This window comes from Triticum urartu, chromosome 7 (assembly GCF_003073215.2).
Source record: "Triticum urartu cultivar G1812 chromosome 7, Tu2.1, whole genome shotgun sequence".
Lineage (NCBI taxonomy): Eukaryota > Viridiplantae > Streptophyta > Magnoliopsida > Poales > Poaceae > Triticum > Triticum urartu.
In genome coordinates, this window is record NC_053028.1 from 148,203,150 (window position 1) to 148,224,729 (window position 21,580).

Consider the following 21,580-nt stretch of genomic DNA (forward strand, 5'->3'; position numbering starts at 1 on the left):
TCTGTCTTGGGTAGACACGAGCTTGTCTCCGGTCTTCGTTGAGACGGTTGTGTCCGGTACGGCATAGTGAGGCATTATGAGTGGTGATTGTTTTGTTGGCTGAAACATAATTGTTATGCTAACCGTGTAGGGAATACTTAAACCTCCTGAGTCGGCCATAGATCGAGTCTTGTTCCGGTAACCCCCATACTTGTTTCGTGCTACCACTTGTCCCTGCCATAGGTAGGGTACGGTTCAGTAAGTTGTCAACCCCTTTCCTAGCACACACCATACAGAGAGGCCATGGTGGAAGATACCGGAGGCATCCGGTAGGCATGCCACCTAGTCCGGGGCATGGGTGTTTTCGGTTGTAGCCGAAGGGGTAGCTCCCCTAGTTTGCGCGCGGTATAAATTTGTGATCCCATGCTAGTCGAGGTTGTAGCCTCCCCACTTATAGTTTTGCTTAACAGGTGTCAAGGGTGATTCCAGACACCGGTGAGTTAGGCTGGTGTGTGCGGTCAGGTGTGTTTTCAATCAAAAGACCGTAGACGGAATTAGTCCTGGTGGACTAAAGAAATCCGTTACTCGTGGGTAAAGAGTACACCCTCTGCAGAGATTATACCTATTTGAATATCCGTGTCCTTAAGGACTATAGTCTGGGATGGGTCAAGTGTCGGTCCTAGTGTCGGTCTTCGGAGGAAAAACTACAAAACCAGAACATTGATTATGACCTATGACATGTGATGATTATGGTTATTATTATTGTGGACTAACCATTTGTATTATTTGAATTATTGAGTATCCCTGGGGCGGTTCTACCTCCCGGATATTCAATGTGATTATTCTTATATAAGCCCTTTATGTGGTGTCGCTCAGACGCCCGACTGTGGCATGTTTGTTATTTAAATTACTTATAAGCCCTTTATGTGGTGTCGCTCAGACGCCTGACTATGGCCTGCTTGTTATTTCAATTACTTATAAGCCCTTTATGTGGTGTTGCCCAGACGCCCGACTGTGGCATGCTTGTTACATCTTTCATATATAAGCCCTTTATGAGGTGTCGCTCAGACGCCCTACTGAGGCATGCTTTACATTATTATCCTTTCGAGGCATCGCTTCAGACACCCGATCGGTGCATTCTATTTCTACTCTCTGATTGCATAGTCATATTTGACATGAATAACCTGCTTGCATGCATCATGGTTTATTTTTATGAATGATGTTGTGATCATAGAAAATTTCAGAGCATGTTTATTCATTCATTATATTATACCCGTGTTCACAATGTTTGCGAGTACATTCAAAAGTACTCACTAGCTTGTCCCTGGCTATTGTCTTGGCCAGATTTCTTGCGTGGAGAGGAGCGTTGCGATGACAGCCCCGGAACCTACGCAAATGGAGATAGCAGCCTCGCGAAGATAGGAATTATCCTGGTCAGCTGTTCCTGTGGGAAATGGAGTCCCATAGACGCTGGTGATCCGCAAACCGCTTCCGCCATCAACCGTTAGAAACCATTTTGTTGTACTCATAGGCCAGAATGGTCTTGTACTACATATGATGTACTTTGCTTGGAGTTTCTGTATCAAGTTGGTGCCTCATCAGCTAACAGTAATCCTGGGGCTGGTGAGCACAAGGGCCATTTTCTGGGAAATTAATGTCCCGAAAATCCGGTCCTGACAAACTTGGTATCAGAGCCAGGCTGACCATTGGCTAATCCTATCTTAGCCAGGTCGATAAACCTAGGTTAACCAACCCACCAGAACTTAACCAAACCCCGGCCAAGCTTCTCGTGTAAGATAGCCACACAGTGACCCGACACCTTTTTGGCAGTCGGTGCCCAACCTATCAGCCTAGCCTGTCGATCACGCGCCAGTGACCGGCCCCTAAATAGTCTTTTTCGCAAGCGTGCGAAGGAAGACTTCGTCCCCTTTTTCTATAAAAAGGGCACGCTAGCCTCAACCCAGCACAGCACCGCCTCTACCCCAAACCGAGCTATAATGCCTGGACCCATTGTTCACAATGAGACCACAGCAACCAACCTTGGAGGTTTTGTGACCGTGCTAGCAAACCTCACCCGCCGTGCCTTCGCGTTAGAAGAACCCCCAGAATATGTTGTGTACCAGGGGTCCATGAGCGGTGAGAGCCGTCAATTTTGGGCCACTGTGCACATCTATGGTAGGGGTCTATCGCCAGAACGCCCCTACAGGTTCACCGGAAGGACAACTTCCTTTGAGCCACAAGCCATCCAGCTACTCGAGAAGCTATAGTTCAACTCCGGCACTTGTTGCCCAGAGTTAACTGTCGCTCGTTCTACTACTACCCCAGCCGTGACGGGTATGGTAGACCACCCCAAGTTGCCAATGGAGATCATGAGACGGATCCTGCATTATTGCATCTGGTGCGCTATGTAAGTGCACTAGAGGAATTGTTCGATCAAATCACCCTTGATCTGATCGCAGCTCGAGGAGAACTGATCCGCCGAGCCCCAGCAAGAAGAGAAGATGAGCGCGACACCGACAACCCAGTCGTGCTGTTTGGACAACCGATTGAGACCTTGAGGTCAGCCCCAGCCATCGACCAAGGTGCTTTGATGACCCCAGAAGTGCTTCGTCGCCTTTTGGGAACACGCTCCAACGGGATTGTGGCCAACAATCCCCGCGATGGTCATCATCGCTACCCGGACCCTACAGTTCCTCAACCCCTGCAGCTAACTCCGATGGTGAAACCCGTGGAGAAGCCTCGACAACCACAAGGCACACCCGCTTAGATATAAACGAGGTGGACTAAGTCACTCGAGTAGTACCGAGTCTTAGTATGTCCACACCCTGTAAATTGTGTGATCTTGTATCGCCACAATGTTGTCTGCATGTGCGCCCTATTTTAAATAGTACTTGTGCCTAAGTATGTTGATGTACAATTGCATTTTTAATTCCGGGCGTAGCTACCAAAAACCAACCCCGACGGCACCCACAGTAACACGTCACTTTTGTGAGATGTGTGTATCTGTGGCCTGGACCCCGACCCCATGAGAGCAGGACCGACAAACTAGTACCCCTCACCGCGGTAAATAACCCAGCCCAGTTGCTATATAAAAGGCCACCTCGTGACCTTGCCAATTACCCCTCACCTTGTACACCACCCTCTCAACCATTTCTTGCCATGCCGAGCCCTAGCATTTATCTGAGAACCCCAGATGCAACCCCGGGGAGTTTCATTAAAATATTGTGGGACTTTACCTGCAGTACCATGGGTTCTACCCAGCCACCCCAGTACGAGCTGCTCAAATCAAGGATCACCTCATCCACCTCGAAATATTGGGCAGTAGTGCACATCCCTCCCGTAAACTCAAACCAAGACCCAACGGAAGTCTCCTTCCTGGGGAAATCTATGCCGACTCCGCAAATGGCCATAGAAGCTACTGCACATGAAGCAACTGTTCGCCTTCGATTCGCGGTACCTTATGCCAGCGAACGAGGGTATTATTACTTTCCAAGCCGCGCTGCACCCGGAGAAGTAGCATCCTTTCCCGGTGGACGAATTGAGAGAGACCCAGTACTGGCCAACCTTGTCCAGTATGTCATCGCTCAAGAACGTTTGACCCAGCGAGTAATGGGCTATCTCCAGAGCCTCGCTAATTTAAATCCTCAGATCGCCATCGACAGACCACTGAGGCCCAACCAGGAGAGACGTATTCATCGACTAGTCAATCCGCTTCCCCCGATAGAAGAGGAGTGTGTCCCAGTGCCAGCGACGTTTTCTCGGGACCCCGTCCAGTTACCGTTTTCATTCTAGACATCACTGCTACGTTTATTGTTCCAGCAATTATTTTTGTGTTGTAACTTATGCGTGGTATCCTGAGTTTGTGCGGCGGATACGTTATTTGGTTTCAATCAATATGAGTGGTTTTTACTGCTATTGATTTAACTAATTTTCACTCGCAATAAATCCCGAATTGAGATTTCTTTTCCCTGAGTTGCTGCAGCGTATATCTCCTCGCGACATGGATTTTTATTCACGCAGCACCACGACAGCAGACTCATAACCACAACCACTCGAACACATACACTGCTTGCGAAACCTCGTAACTATGTTACATCTAACTGATCACCTCCCTAGCACACCACATTCTCTGAAGGAGAGATCAGTGGGTAATCATCCAGGTGCACGTTACCTCCAGCACACCGACAACAGTTAGCACCCGACACCACACCTAATCCTCGTGATCACCACCACCGCGGAGAGCCAACACTCGAGCGGCAGCATCACGACGATCATCAAGGATCATCGCGCACAGGAGCACGGAGAACCCCAGCAATGCCGCCAGCCCTCCGCACACCAGGATCATGTACCAGTCCGGCACCGCCCCCGCCATTAGAGCCTCGTCTCGAGCTTCTGTAAACGGAAATGCAGGAGGAAGAAGGAGAAGGAGAAGCGAGGCCAGGTGTGAGGAAGAAGAGAGAAGCACCTCGGCCATTTTATAGCTCGAGATCGGTGTACGGTGGGCGAAGTCCACCAGCGCCGCTCGTCGCCCGATCGCCGGTGTTCGGAGGCGAATCCGCAAGCAGTGCCGACAGCGCGCTGGCCCACGAGGTGAGTGCACGCTACGCCGGCAGCTAGCACGCCGCGCACTACCGCAGTACGGCCTAGATGCCCTACGCGCTAGACATCGCCGGTGAAGAAAGCGCGGAAAAGCGCGTGGGAGAGAGGAAGAAGAGAGAACCAGAGGAAGAAGAAGAGGCTGACAGTGGGCCCCGGGTCCATCTGTCAGCTAGAGAGAGCACTGTGCCCTCGGGTACGGCCAGTGTATTTTAGAATTTATAATTTATTCTAAATTTACTGTATCCAACATAGAAATCTCTCGTTTTTCCCCTAACCGTGGATTTTTCCACGCAACGCCAGTGTTCCACACTGTAGTTTTACACCACTTATTGCCCTCTCACTGTAGCCACATTTTATTGCATAGTACAGTGGTTATTTTTTGGTAAGAGTATATTTAAAAAAAACAGCTTTTACCAAATCTCGAGGATGAGATTTTTCTTAAGGGGGGTAGTGTTGTGACACCCCAAAAATTTAAACATGATTTGTCTATTAAAATTTTGCCAGGAAATTAAAATTTTCATTTTCTGGTTTTTCCTTGATTCCAGAACCACTCCTTTCTTTGATTTTTATGGAGTTTTTACCCCAAGTGAAAACTTTCCAAATGTATTATTGGACTTGCCTTTTCCCTCAAGAAAAACATTTCTATTATCAGTGGATTTATTTGCATAATTATTTTTCTCCGAGCTTTATTCCTTAAAAGTGTTTTTTCTTAAATTTTGGAGCTCTATTTGCACTACAACCCTTTGATAAATTTATTTAAAATTCCAACCAAAATTTGGGGATGTCATGTGATGTTTTTAAATCACTTTTATGCAAAAATATATTTCATTCATTGGATATTTTGAACTTTAGCCCAAGTTTTCAAAACTGGTCCAGTTGGTAATTTTTCACTACAACCTATTTAAATATTTCTTTAAAGCTTCCACCAAAATTATGGGATGTTAGTGGTAGCATATAATTCAACTTTATGCAAAAACCCAGTGATGTTCTTTGAAAAATTTGAGTGAATCAACCTCATCTTCTTTCTGGTCCAGTTTGGCTTTTTCTACTTCAACCCTATTTTATTTTGCTCTAGTGCCCTTGAGCTTTCTCCTGCTTATAGCTCACCCTACAAAACCCTTAAGTCCAGGAGAGTGGACCCATTGGAGGATTTTAAGTAAATGCAATGAGGCCTTTTTCTTTCTGTCCAAAACTGAAGATTTACAAAACTTGCATTAGCAAGTTTCTGGCTTTGCCCAAATGACCTTGCCATCATTACCTACATCTAGAGAGGCACTGATCTGGAGTTTTTGGCCACCCCAAGAGTTGCCTAGATGACATTGGCATTCTGTCAAACACCTTGAGGGCATGGACAATTTTGGCATGATTTTTGTCTTTGCACTATGACCTTGCACCTCTGGACAAACTAGCACGTCCACTAAGCTCCTAGATGACACTAACCACGACCTGTTAATCCCCAACCTCACCACAGCCTCCTAGCATGCCCTGGCATTATGCCGAACAGGCAGCGTGCGTGCGCTGGGCGTGCCCAGAGCGCACGTTTTGCACACGCGCGTACCGAGTCGCTGCGTCGCACTACCGCCTCCCCGTGCCCGCTCTGGCCTCTCCCCACTCGCAGCCAACACGCCCGCCCCCTCCCTCACCGCAGAGTCGTCCTTGGAGCCCTATAATGCCGCCGTCAGGTCGGCCACAATAGCTAGCGGCCGGCCACAGCAGCCTCTGTTGCGGACGGCGCCGCCCGAGCCACCTTCGCTCGCCAGCTGCCCCCTGGAGCAACTCAAGCTTATCTGCAAGCTCGTCCCCTAGCGCACGTCGCCGCCACGTCGCCCCGCAACTACAGAATGGCAGTTCGTCGTCGATCCTATCCATGGCCGCCGCAGAACCGACCTCGATCGCCTATAAGAAGGGCCCCCGAGCTCGTCCAGACACTCAGGCAGCCTCAGGCCATCCCCATGGAGCCCCCACAGCCAGCAAATTGTCGGGGGGAAGTCTTCTTCCTCGTCTCCGATCAGTGCGGCCGCCGCCACGCTCCGGTGCCGTGCATCGCTAGCAGAGCCTCCCCACTCTTCCAGCACGACCGTTCCTCTCAAACGCGACCAGGAACCACCGTAGCCCGAGCCCCTAAATCCACCGAAGCCTCCTCCGCCGCGAAGCTCGCCGCCGGCGACTCCCTCCACCCCCGCCGACCCAACAACCACAGGGAGGACTGCCCTGGGCTGGCGGATCCATCCATGCCCTCCGGAGCCCGCGAGGAGCCGCCAATCGCTGACGTCGATCGCCGGAGCCCCGCCTTTGTTCGGCCATAGGAGGAAGGAGGCGGGGGGCGACTGGTCGAACCTGACTAGTGGGCCCAAGGGACCCACTGTCAGTGACCACGAGCCGGTCCACGCTGGCGTAAGTGGAGGCGTAAAACCCATAGTACGTCTCCTCTACCTCAAAAGCGTATTCCCTTTCGAACCGTTTTCTTTTTGTGTTTTTATTTTAAAAACAGAAATTTGACTAAACTTTGACTGGACATATCTTTTAAAATAAACCTCCAAATGAGTTGATTCCTTTTCCTACCTCTCTCAAATTTCACCTAGTTTATTTTAAGATTTATTTCAAAAATAATTGGGACAACTTTTTGTACTGTTTTTAAAGTATGCGTTATTTGAATATTTCTTTTAAATAGGAATTTGGAGGGGAGATTATAACTTGCAAAAGTTTTGGAGGGACCTCACCTCTCCACACCTTGAAGGCAAGCATTTTTGAACCCTGGCATAATATTATCTATGTTGTTTGACCCAGTACAACACCACCTTGTCTCGGAGTTTTCGTTACTTTATGTGATGATATGACCCTACTCATAAGTGCATATTGATGACCCCGTGCTATGGAAAATTTGATATGTTGATAGCGATTACCCTCGTATGCTTTTCGTGCCTATCGGAAGGAAGCCGGGAAAGTCTCTGTCTTGGGTACACACGAGCTTGTCTCCAGTCTTCGTTGAGACGGTTGTGTCTGGTACAACATAGTGAGGCATGATGAGTGGTGATTGTGTTTGTTGGCTGAAACATAATTGTTATGCTAACCGTGTAGGGAATACTTAAACCTCCTGAGTCGGCCATAGATCGAGTCTTGTTCCGGTAACCCCCATACTTGTTTCGTGCTACCACTTGTCCCTGCCATAGGTAGGGTACGGTTTAGTAAGTTGCCAACCCCTTTCCTAGCACACATCGTACAGAGAGGCCATGGTGGAAGATACCGGAGGCATCCGGTAGGCATGCCACCTAGTTCGGGGGCATGGGTGTTTTCGGTTGTAGCCGAAGGCGTAGCTCCCCTAGTTTGCGCGCGGTATAAATTTTGTGATCCCATGCTAGTCGAGGTTGTAGCCTTCCCACTTAGAGTTTTGCTTAACAGGTGCCAAGGGTGATTCCAGACACCGGTGAGTTAGGCTGGTGTGTGTAGTCAGGTGTGTTTTCAATCAAAAGACCGTAGACGGAATTAGTCCCGGTGGACTAAAGAAATCCGTTACTCGTGGGTAAAGAGTACACCCTCTGCAGAGATTATACCTATTTGAATATCCGTGTCCATGGTTAAGGACTACAGTCTGGGATGGGTCAAGTGTCGGTCTTCGGAGGAAAAACTACAAAACCAGAACATTGATTATGACCTATGACATGTGATGATTATGGTTATTATTATTGTGGACTAACCATTTGTATTATTTGAATTATTGAGTATCCCTGGGGTGGTTCTACCTCTCGGATATTCAATGTGATTATTCTTATATAAGCCCTTTATGTGGTGTCGCTCAGACGCCTGACTGTGGCATGTTTGTTATTTAAATTACTTATAAGCCCTTTATGTGGTGTCGCTCAGACGCCCGACTGTGGCCTACTTGTTATTTCAATTACTTATAAGCCCTTTATGTGGTGTCGCCCAGATGCCCGACTGTGGCATGCTTGTTACATCTTTCATATATAAGCCCTTTATGAGGTGTCGCTCAGACGCCCTACTGAGGCATGCTTTACATTATTATCCTTTCGAGGCGTCGCTTCAGACACCCGATCGGTGCATTCTATTTCTACTCTCTGATTGCATAGTCATATTTGACATGAATAACCTGCTTGCATGCATCATGGTTTATTTTTATGAATGATGTTGTGATCATAGAAAATTTCAGAGCATGTTTATTCATTCATTATATTATACCCGTGTTCACAATGTTTGCGAGTACATTCAAAAGTACTCACTAGCTTGTCCCTGGCTATTGTCTTGGCCAGATTTCTTGCGTGGAGAGGAGCGTTGCGATGACAGCCCCGGAACCTACGCAAATGGAGATAGCAGCCTCGCGAAGATAGGAATTATCCTGGTCAGCTGTTCCTGTGGGAAATGGAGTCCCATAGACGCTGGTGATCCGCAAACCGCTTCCGCCATCAACCGTTAGAAACCATTTTGTTGTACTCATAGGCCAGAATGGTCTTGTACTACATATGATGTACTTTGCTTGGAGTTTCTGTATCAAGTTGGTGCCTCATCAGCTAACAGTAATCCTAGGGCTGGTGAGCACAAGGGCCATTTTCTGGGAAATAATGTTCCGAAAATCCGGTCCTGACACCTCAGTATTTGATACTAGTTCAGTTGCTAAGAATAGTAACTCGAAACGGGAGTTGCAGAATGAACAGAGACTAGTTAAGGGTGAAGTGACGATGTGTATTGGAAGTGGTTCCAAGATTGAGATGATCATCATTGCACACTCCCTATACTTTCGGGATTAGTGTTGAACCTAAAATAAATGTTATGTAGTGTTTGCGTTGAGCATGAATATGATTGGATCATGTCTATTGCAATACGGTTATTCATGTAAACTAGAGAATAATTGTTGTTCTGTTTACATGAATAAAACCTTCTATGGTCATACACCCAATGAAAATGGTTTGTTGGATCTTGATCGTAGTGATACACATATTCATAATGTTGAAGTCAAAAGATGCAAAGTTAATAATGATAGTGCAACTTATTTGTGGCACTGCCGTTTAAGTCATATTGGTGTAAAGCGCATGAAGAAACTCCATGCTGAAGGGATTTTGGAATCACTTGATTATGAATCACTTGATACTTGCGAACCATGCCTCATGGGCAAGATGACTAAAACTCCATTCTCCGGAACAATGGAGCGAGCAATTGACTTATTGGAAATAATACATACTGATGTATGCGGTCCGATGAGTGTTGAGGATCGCGGCGGATATCATTATTTTCTGACCTTCATAGATGATTTGAGTAGATATGGGTATATCTACTTGATGAAACACAAGTCTGAAACATTTGAGAAGTTCAAAGAATTTCAGAGTGAAGTGGAGAATCATCGTAACAAAAATAAAAGTTTCTACCATATGATCGCAGAAGTAAAATATTTGAGTTGCGAGTTTGGCCTTCAGTTAAAACAATGTGCAATAGTTTCACTACTCACGCCACCTGGAACACCACAGTGTAATGGTGTGTCCGAACGTCGTAATCGTACTTTACTAGATATGGTGCGATCTATGATGTCTCTTACTGGCTTACCACTATCGTTTTGGGGTTATGCGTTAGAGACAGCTGCATTCACATTAAAAAAGGGCACCATCTAAATCCGTTGAGACGACACCGTATGAACTATGGTTTAGCAAGAAACCTAAGCTGTCGTTTCTTAAAGTTTGGGGTTGCAATGCTTATGTGAAAAAGCTTCATCTTGATAAGCTCAAACCCAAGTCGGAGAAGTGCATCTTCATAGGATACCCAAAAGTAACTGTTGGGTACACCTTCTATCACAAATCTGAAGGCAAGATATTTGTTGCTGAGAATGGATCCTTTCTAGAGAAGGAGTTTCTCTTGAAAGAAGTGAGTGGGAGGAAAGTAGAACTTGATGAGGTAACTGTACCTGCTCCCTTATTGAAAAGTAGTTCATCACAGAAATCTGTTTCTGTGACTCCTACACCAATTAGTGAGGAAGTTAATGATGATGATCATGTAACTACAGATCAAGTTACTACAAAACCTCGTAGGTCAACCAGAGTGAGATCCGCACCAGAGTGTTACAGTAATCCTGTTCTGGAGGTCATGTTAATTGACCATTACGAACCTACGAACTATGAGGAAGCGATGATGAGCCCAGATTCCATGAAATAACTTGAGGCCATGAAATCTGAGATGGGATCCATGTATGAGAACAAAGTGTGGACTTTGGATGACTTGCCTGTTGATCGACAAGCCATAAAAAATAAATGGATCTTCAAGAGGAAGACAGACTTTGATAGTAGTGTTACTATCTATAAAGCTAGAATTGTCGCAAAAAGGTTCTCGACAAGTTCAAGGTGTTGACTACGATGAGAGTTTCTCACTCGTATCTATGCTTAAGTCTGTCCGAATCATGTTAGCAATTGCCGCATTTTATGAAATCTGGCAAATGGATAAACAAAACTGCATTCCTTCATGGATTTATTAAAGAAGAGTTGTATATGATGCAACCAGAAGGTTTTGTCAATCCTAAAGGTACTAACAAAATATGCAAGCTCCAACAATCCATCTATGGACTGGTGCAAGCATCTCAGAGTTAGAATATACGCTTTGATAAGTTGATCAAGCATATAGTTTTATACAGACTAGCGGTGAAGCCTGTATTTACAAGAAAGTGAGTGGGAGCACAACAACTTTTCTGATAAGTATATGTGAATGACATATTGTTGGTCGGAGATAATGTAGAATTATTCTGCAAAGCATAAAGGAATGTTTGAAAGGAGTTTTTCAAAGAAAGACCTCAGTGAAGCTTCTTACATATTGAGCATCAAGATCTATAGAGATAGATCAAGACGCTTGATAAGTTTTTCAATGAGTACATACATTGTCAAGATTTTGAAGTAGTTCAAAATGGAACAGTCAAAGAAGGAGTTCTTGCCTATGTTACAAGGTGTGAAGTTGAGTAAGACTCAAAACCCGACTACGACAGAAGATAGAGAGAGAAGGAAAGTCATTCCCTATGCCTCAGCCATAGCTTCTATGAAGTATGCCATGCTGTGTACCAGACCTATTGTATACCCTGCCCTGAGTTTGGCAAGGGAGTACAATAGTGATCTAGGAGTAGATCACTGGACATTGGTCAAAATTATCCTTAGTGTAATAAGGATATGTTTCTCGATTATGGAGGTGACAAAAGGTTCATCGTAAAGGGTTACGTCGATGCAAGTTTTTACACTGATCCAGATGACTCAAAGTCTCAATCTGGATACATATTGAAAGTGGGAGAAATTAGCTAGAGTAGCTCTGTGCAGAGCATTGTTGACATAGAAATTTTCAAAATGCATACGGATCTGAATGTGGCAGACCCGTTGACTAAACTTCCCTCACAAGCAAAACATGATCACACCTTAGTACTCTTTGGGTATTAATCACATAGCGATGTGAACTAGATTATTGACTCTAGTAAACCCTTTGGGTGTTGGTCACATGACGATGTGAACTATGGGTGTTAATCACATGGTAATGTGAACTATTGATGTTAAATCACATGGCGATGTGAACTAGATTATTGACTCTAGTACAAGTGGGAGACTAAAGGAAATATGCCCTAGAGGCAATAATAAAATTATTATTTATTTCCTTATATCATGATAAATGTTTATTATTCATGCTAGAATTGTATTAACCGGAAACATAATACATGTGTGAATACATAGACAAATAGTATGTCACTAGTATGCCTCTACTTGACTAGCTCGTTGAATCAAAGATGGTTAAGTTTCCTAGCCATAGACATGAGTTGTCATTTGATTAACGGGATCACATCATTAGGAGAATGATGTGATTTTCATGACGCATTCCGTTAGCTTAGCACATGATCGTTTAAGTATGTTGCTATTGCTTTCTTCATGACTTATACATGTTCCTATGACTATGAGAATATGAAACTCCCGTTTACCGGAGGAACACTTTGTGTGCTGCCAAACGTCACAACATAACTGGGTGATTACAAAGGTGCTCTATAGGTGTCTCCGAAGGTACTTGTTGGGTTGGCGTATTTTGAGATTAGGATTTGTCACTCTGATTGTCGGAGAGGTATCTCTGGGCCCTCTCGATAATGCACATCACTTAAGCCTTGCAAGCATTGCAACTAATGAGTTAGTTGCGGGATGATGTATTATGGAACGAGTAAGGAGACTTGCCGGTAACGAGATTGAACTAGGTATTGAGATACCAACGATCGAATCTCGGGCAAGTAACATACCGATGACAAAGGGAACAACGTATGTTGTTATACGGTCTGACCGATAAAGATCTTCGTAGAATATGTAGGAGCCAATATGAGCATCCAGGTTCCGCTATTGGTTATTGACCGGAGACGTGTCTCGGTCATGTCTACATAGTTCTCGAACCCGTAGGGTCCGCACGCTTAATGCTATGATGATAGTTATATTATGAGTTTTATGTTTTGATGTACCAAAGGTTGTTCGGAGTCCCGGATGTGATCACGGACATGACGAGGAGTCTCGAAATGGCCAAGACATGAAGATTGATATATTGGAAGCCTATGTTTGGATATCGGAAGTGTTCCGGGTGAAATCGGGATTTTACCGGAGTACCGGGGGGTTACCGGAACCCCCCGATGGCTTAATGGGCCTACATGGGCCTTAGTGGAAAAGGAGGGAAGCAAGGGAATTGTGGGGCGTGCCCCCCAAGGCCCAAACCGAATTGGTTTAGGGCAAAGGGGGCCGACCCCCCTCTTTCCTTCTTCCCCCTCCCAAGTCCTAATCCAACTAGGAAAAGGGGGGGGGGGAGTCCTACTCCCGGTGGGAGTAGGACTCCTCCGGCACGCCTCTCCCCTTGGCCAGCCGCACCCCCCTTGCTCCTTTATATACAGGGGCAGGGGCACCTCTAGACACACAAGTTGATCAAGTTGATCGTCTCTTAGCCGTGTGCGGTGCCCCCCTCCACCATAGTCCACCTCGATAATACTGCAGCGGTGCTTAGGCGAAGCCCTACGTCGGTAGAACATCAACATCGTCACCATGCCGTCGTGCTGACGAAACTCTCCCTCAACACTCGGCTAGATCAGAGTTAAAGGGACGTCATCGGGCTGAACGCGTGCTGAACTCGGAGGTGCTGTGTGTTCGGTACTTGATCGGTCGGATCGTGAAGACGTGCGACTACATCAACCGCGTTGTGCTAACGCTTCCGCTTTCGGTCTACGAGGGTACGTGGACAACACTCTCCCCTCTCGTTGCTATGCATCACCATGATCTTGCGTGCGCGTAGGAAATTTTTTGAAATTACTACGTTCCCCAGCAAGACCGACACAGCCCTTCCTCGCACCCTCGTTGGAGGGCGGTCGCCGGGCTTCAAGCGAACGGAAGGACAAGAAGATGAAGATCCAACCCTGGGTGTATCCTGCATGGGAGGCAACGGCGGCAGCACGAGCATGGCATCGAGCTTGCGCAAATGGACAGTCGTAGCTTGCAAGAGTAGCATGCGCAAGGAGCAGGTACATCACATCCCTGATTATATCTAATTCAACTCTTCAATTTCTGGCCAATAGTTAAACCTGACGGTGTTGTAAAACTGCTTGTATGTAGGGAATCTATGAGAAAATGAAACAATTTCTACTTATTTTATAACTCCCCCAATCAATACTGAACTGACTGAATCTGACGGATCTAATCAAGTTTCCGTGCAAACATACAAGCTTATGTTGTTCTTGAGCCTGAAGTGTCTAATGAACAGACTGCTAATGAAGGATTTGATGCAAACATTTTACATGCTCCTGGTGATGAACATATAGTGTCTAATGAGGGATCTAATGCAAGCATTTTGCAAGCCCATTGAAGGATTTAGTGTCTAATGATGATCTACTATGTCGAGAGAGACAGAGATTTGTAGGCATTGATGACAAGCAAATTATAGTGCATTTTCATAGCTTGAGGAAACATCGAGGCCATCTACTAGAAAGTCCCCATATCATGACAACATAGCATAAATACTTTTCTAATCTGTTGTTTGAAACTATTGGCATACTTGTGCAGGATATTTATATTGATATGCAGTTTGCGCACCGGTTATACATGCAATTACACTTCGATATTTTTAGCCAGAGAATGAATAATTCAAGAAGGTACAGACCATGTTTGTAGTCCTTGTACACCATGTTGCATTTTGTGTTTTTTGGTGCTTGCATCATTTAGTGCTTATAATCTGAACTACTTTGGATCATTAGCTGGTATTCAAAGTGCATGTAGCTTCACATTTCTCAAGTTATGTTGATTTCCGGAGTGCAAGTGCCTTCGTATTTTTTAAGTTAAATGTTCGCCCCTGGTAACTTGAATTCGTGGATCAGCCACTGCACAAAAATCATACATGAATGCTAGTACGAATTAAATGAAATGCAGGGACTTACGCTAGCTCGTTGTACAGGCTCACTGTAGCTCTGCTTGCGCTTGGGATGTTCCATGTACAAGTCCATGTTACCACTTGCTTGGATGTGCAGGCCTTGTGCTCCTTGCACCCCCTCTGCATTTTTGACACGACGAATGGTTGATCAAATAATAGGAATCGACCTTGATGTTGTACCGGAGGACAGATACTTACAAGGTTATACGGGTGTGCAGGATGTGTACCAGATCCCGTAGAGCCGTCATGCTTCGCTAAAAATGGATTTGCTTGTTTCAGATGATATCTCCAGAAGAAATAAGAGTTAAAGTCAGCGTTGCATAGGCGTGTAAGCTAAGAGAGCAGTGAAAGGATATCCTAACATCGTCCGAACAGTGCACAAGGGAGTGATGTGTGGATACCTAGTTCGGGCCGACGTTTGGGCATGCTCGCCTAGCTAGAGTGCGGGTCACTTCAGAGCCGTTAAGGGTGATGCACTGGCTAAACGCGCACGGATGCGGATCTTGAGTGGCAGCGGAGCGCTACGATGCGGTGGATGAGACCGTTGGTGAAGCCCCAAAGGCCTCGGGGGGCGGAGGTGCGATGATGTGCTCGGTGAAGTAGCCCCGGTGAGCTGGGAGACGGCATCGGTGAAGCGCACCTGATGCGGTGGAACTCGGTGTCTGTGAGGCACGTCGGTTGCGGCGGCCGACGTTGTCGGTGGACCACCCGGTGCGGTGGACGAGGGCGTAGATGAGGTAGCCTCGATGCGGTGGTGAAGCGCGACTGTCGTCTTCGTTGTCGTCGTCCGGCACAGAGGTGGGGAACGGTGGGGAAAGAGATGAGACGAGGGGCGATTCGAGGGTTGGCGGTGAATTAGGGATTTGAGCAAAATCTGGGTGCGGAAGGGGACGGTGGAGAAGAGAGATTTTGCAGGGCTGGAATTGGGCCCGCCAGATATTTCAATCCGAAACGTGGAAGCGCGAACTTATATTGTCGTCGTCCTTTTGGGGGGGGGGGGCTGGGTGTCTGGGTGCTACGCATCCGTCCGACACACGCGACCACCCCAACAGGACTATGCTTCGGTGCTTTAAGGCACCTGCCTTTGTGTCCATGACATGTGGGCCCAACAGGTGGCTGGCCCACATGTCAGTGACCCAAAGGCAGTTGCCTTTAAGGCACCGAAGTAGCGTCCACCCCGACACGACCCTGGTCTGCCTGGTGCGCCTACATTTGAGAATGCAAACAGATCTTCTTTCATTTGCAAACGTATCTGTATGTATTACCATGCCTGTGTTTTCCTTGCAATAATTAGTCATTCGAAATGATACTCCATCCATTCACTTTTGTAAGTCATTTCAGACAACTTAAAATGAACTGTTTTGCACATTGTCTGAAATGTCTTCAAGGTCTTATAAAAGTGAACAAAGGGAGTACTATAAATTAATTAATGAGGAGTTATTTGAAAAAAATCGAAACGGTACCCACGCTAACGTGGATTAGAGTGTGTGTCACATAATTAGTTATTTGAATTAGAGTGTGTGTCACATAGTTAGTTATTTGAATTAGAGTGTGTGTCACGTAACGATCTCCAATTCTAACGTGGATTTCACATTTCACTGTATCCATGCTACTTTTTTAATACAAATTCATATGTATATGATGAACACCATGGTAGTGAGAAAACTTTTGGATAGATTCAAACATATGACCTACAAAATAGCACAACAAACTGAGTCAATGTCAACTTTTCGAAACTTAGTATGGTACGAATTCGAAATAATTACCCATATGCCTGGTCCTCGGTTCAAATCTTACAATGTACACCGAATTGAAACATCGATATTAAATCTCGTACTATGTACATTCAAATGTTGTTTCTAGCCCCCCCGCACAAACGCTACATACTTCCTGTATTGGTCAATCTTCCTCTCCTAACCACCTTAGGAAGCTATCGGTTTCCAACACACGTTCATTCCTTCTCTCCATGTTTCAATCTCTAAGTCTCTCAACTACACAACCCCTTTTTCCACTCTGTTACCAAATGTATTTACCTCACACACCCGCCATTGCACCCCATGCCGAGCTCTCTCTCCCCCCTCTCCCTCTCACCCTCTCACGCTAAGTACATGCATTGCCTATCTAGCCCCCCAACCTCTCGTGCGCACGCACACACGTTGTATATCTAGGTCACTCCCTCGAGACTGTCTCACTCTTTCTTCCGCACGGCAGGCCACACTCACTCAATCTCGCTCTCTTTATCTGAGTCTCATTTAACCTCATTTTCTTTCACACACAAATGATATATCTCCCTGTTCGGGCCTCGATCAACACACTCTATACTCTCTCACGCAGATTATCTATCTAGGTCAGTCCATCCAAGCCGCCGCCACTCTTTCGACCTCATGGTGGGCCACGCTCACTCAATCTCTCTCTCTCTCTCTCTCCGTATGTCTCGATTGACCTCGGTCTTTCTCGGACAAAAACGATATATCACCATGTTTGAGCCCAATTCGACTTATTCACATTGTATACTCTCTCACGCACATCGTCTATCTAGGTCACTCTCTCCAACCCATCTCACTCTTTCGATCGCACGGTGACCCTATGTGATTGGTTGACCTTGCTTCCTCCCACGCACAAAATATATCTACACGTCTGTGACTGGATCATCTCTCAAGCTCTATCTTACAGCCCTCACCCTTGCCAAAAAGCTCAATCGGACAATATCTCTCCAGAGCATATATATTTGTTCAATGAATGTCGGACCACACTCACTTTGTCTCTCTATCTATATGTCTCTCGATTGACCTCGCTTTCTCACACCGTATCTTCCACGCGTTGAAGCTACTACCTCTCCATCCCTCACAAAGCTGGAGCTATTTACATTGCGAGGGGCACTCCAACCTTGGATTAATTTGTGTAGGCATTTATTCCGGTCGATTTAGATTATATTTTCGTACCATTCGGCCCACAACTACTCCAAACACTGTTGCAACCCACACAACTCCCCTAGTTGATTTCCCTTTGGCTCGGTCATCGCTCTCTCGCACGTCCTTTCTCACCTTCAACATCGCACCATGGTATTATTGAAAAGACTATGTTGTTTTCTTTAATTATTATAAATAAGCTACAAAACTACACACCGATAGTCCACTTGGAATGGAACAAATTTCGACCCACAAATTAAAGTGCTACAAACTACACACCGAGGGGCCCACATGTCATGAAACAAATTTGGACCCATATACAAATTAAAAAATAAAGGACGAGGATCAAACATGCGACCGAGCCTTCAAGCCGCACGTCAATAGGCAACATACGTAGAATGGCAATGTTTGTTGTACCCCCTTTGTTCACATAATGTTTTTATATTACCACAGCCTAATTAATGGATAGCATGTAATATTATTTTTAGTACTATTCGCCTTCACTTACTAGTGGGTTCCATGTGTGCTCTCTCTCTCCTCCCCTTCTGCGTTTAGACGCACGGGCAAACATGAAGAACTCGCAGGCGATGTTGCCGTTGACCATATCTGGACGCGTTCACAAGTCACGGCACCAGTTTCACGTACTAGCAGCACTAGTCAGTGTGTACGTGCAATGCACGTTAATTTGGAAGTATATTAAGTGCATGCGGATATTAACTACTAGGATATTATTTGCGTGTTGTCATGTGATTAGCACTATTTTGGCATGAAATTAACTGCACACTAAATGTGTTGAGCGCTCGACATTGAAGCAGTCTAGGTCGTTGGATGACAAGGAATACATGTGGTTTGATGATGTTTTATATTTAATTTGATACGGCTCTAGCAGAACATTCAATCAATCAAACCATACATTTCGTTCAGTTTGACTCCGACTTTAAATTATACGATGATTGATATAAAATAAACGGAAATGATAAATGTTCGGATTTTAAGCATGGAAATCCGAACGTTTTTCATGGAAAATTTAGATTACGCGGCAGCGGCATGGGCGTCTCGCGGTGGGAAGCGGCTCCTCTGCCGTGCTCTATGTGTCGTCGGGCCACTGACTGATGGCGACAGCGGCGTCTTGCGCCGTTGTTGGCGTACTCCTGGACGTTATCCTAGCTTCAAGGAAGGCAAAAATGTTCTGGACTTCGGAGCGAGTCAACTGGCGGGAGGAGGTGACTGGCGTTGGTGCAAGGAAGCGGTCGACGGCGGCCATCCATGCCGCTGAGGGGGGCACGGGCACCCGCACGGGGACATGCGCTGTCAACGGCGCGACGGAGACATTCGTGTGCACGGGCACCGGCACGGGCGCGCACGTCAGTGCACGCGCAGGCGCATGCGCTGGCAGGTGCACGGGCGCGTGAAAGTCGGCGGGGACCTCGTGGTACCCCGTGGGATCAAGCTCGGCAACAATGTGCGGCTCCCAGCCCATCAATGCCACGGGGATGGGCGCTGGCGCAGTCGGGGAGACGGGAGCCGGAACAGGAGCGGGGACAGGCGCGGCGTCTTCCCGCAAGGCTAGTTCAAGCTCGTCCTAAAGCGCCTTATGTTCTTGAGACTCTGGCTGGGTGTCTTCCTCAGGAAACTGGAACACTAAGGGCAGACCATCGTGATGCGGCATGGCGTACGTTTAGGTCAGGCTAGTTGGAGGTAGACAACAGGAGAATCAGAGAGGAAGAGACAGGATTGTAGCGATACCGGGTAGTGCGGGGTTGATTTTAAACTGCGGCGCCGGTGACATTAAAAGTGAGAGCAGTTGGGACGACGGTGGGCGGCAGAGCCTAGTCAAAGGGCTCGCCTCCCGGTGAGCCTGCACAGCGGTCTGCTCGCACGCCTCCCTGACAGCCAGTGCAACGGTGTGCTCGCACGCCTCCCGTCGACTCACACGCTTGCTCGGACGGCACCTGTCGATGAGAAGCGAGGACTCGTGGTGGTACGTAAACGCCCACAGTTTCAATAGTGAAAGCGTTCGCCTTAACGTGATAGGTCTTTGTTCCAAAATACCTTGGCTCTTCATTTGTGCAACTTGTCATAAGCAGCTTGTCTCAAATTGAAGAAAAAACTTACGAAGTAATATTTGTGCCATATCACGTGACCATGCTTAGTTTCAAGAATTTATGGTCACTTTTGGATTTTCTGAAATTTAAGATCCAGGATTCGAAACAATATCATAACCTGCGTCATGCAATAAATTTTCAAGCCGTACATCTATCCTGTTGTATTTCTTAAGAAAGGATTTGGTCAAACATTTTGCTTAGTTAGACTTCAGAGAAGTTATATATGCAAAGTAAAAGGATAATCCCTCCGTACCAGTGCATTGCCTGCTATATTAACTCAAGTACTAGGCACGAACAAACGGGCTCAATTCTGTGCTCATCCTGGTGTAGTAGTAGTAGTACTAGGCAATGCAGTTGACGGGTGACCTTGACGAGCGGCGACCGAGAGAATTGAACCGTGCTCGGCACGGTAGGTAACGTTGTCTAGTTACTAAAGCATCCCTCCGTTGTTCATCGGTAGTCATTATGGACCGGGGACATGAGGGGAATTTGCTAGGGCTGGAATTCTGGCCGCCAAATATTTCGACTTGAAACACTGAGGCTCGACTGGTTGGGGTTGCCTAATGTGCGTACCACGCACGCCACCGAAGGACACGAGCCTGGTTTTTGTAGGATCAACACGAGCCAAGGTCTGGCTGGTACGCCGTTGGGTCCTACCATTCGAGAATACAAAAGGAACCTTTTAAATTGCCGAACGAATCTATGTGTATTACAATACCTATATTTTCCTTGCAAATACTAATCTCAACGTGGCAATTGATTTATGACGAGTTGTTGAATTAGAGTGAGTTTGTGATATAGTGATCTCAACGTGGATTTCACATTTCATGGTATCCCTAGTAAGTTTTCCAATGCAAATTCAAATTTAAAAGATGAACAATATGGAGGTGAGAAAACTTTGTATGCATCAAGCATATGACCACACACACACACAGAGACACACACGCACGAACACAACAACAATCCAATAAGTATAGTGCATCTATTTTTCCAAACCATGCATGTATGACACGAATTCAAAAATACTCCTTCTATTCCTAAATATTAGTCTTTTAGAGAGTTCAACAAGTGACTACATACGGAGCAAAATGAGTGAATCTAGACTCTAAAATATGTCTATATACATCCGTATGTGCCAGTCCATTTGAAGCCTCTAAAAAGACTAATATTTAGGAACGAAGGGAGTAAAATGTAAGACATCCATGGTCCTCAGTTCAATATTTAAAATGAACATGAAACTGACACATGAATATTAAGTCTAGTACTACAGTACATGCAAATGTTGTGTTTAGGCGGAGCTATGATTGTCGGGGGTCAACCCCTCGACCTTAGATAAAATTGTGGAGCTCTGTTTAGGGTTGTTTAGATTATATTTGTCCCCACCCTCCCAACCACCGATTGGTTGTGCACCCCCCCCCCCCCCCCCCCGGGGAATATCATGTGCCCCCATACCTTAGATGCTATATGCCGATACGAGTTCCTTGGAGCTTGTATATCTGAGATATAGCAGCTCACATGATGTGTCTTAATATTTTTGCAGGAAACCTTGATGAGTTTGAGAATTGCACACAATTTGTACAAAAACTA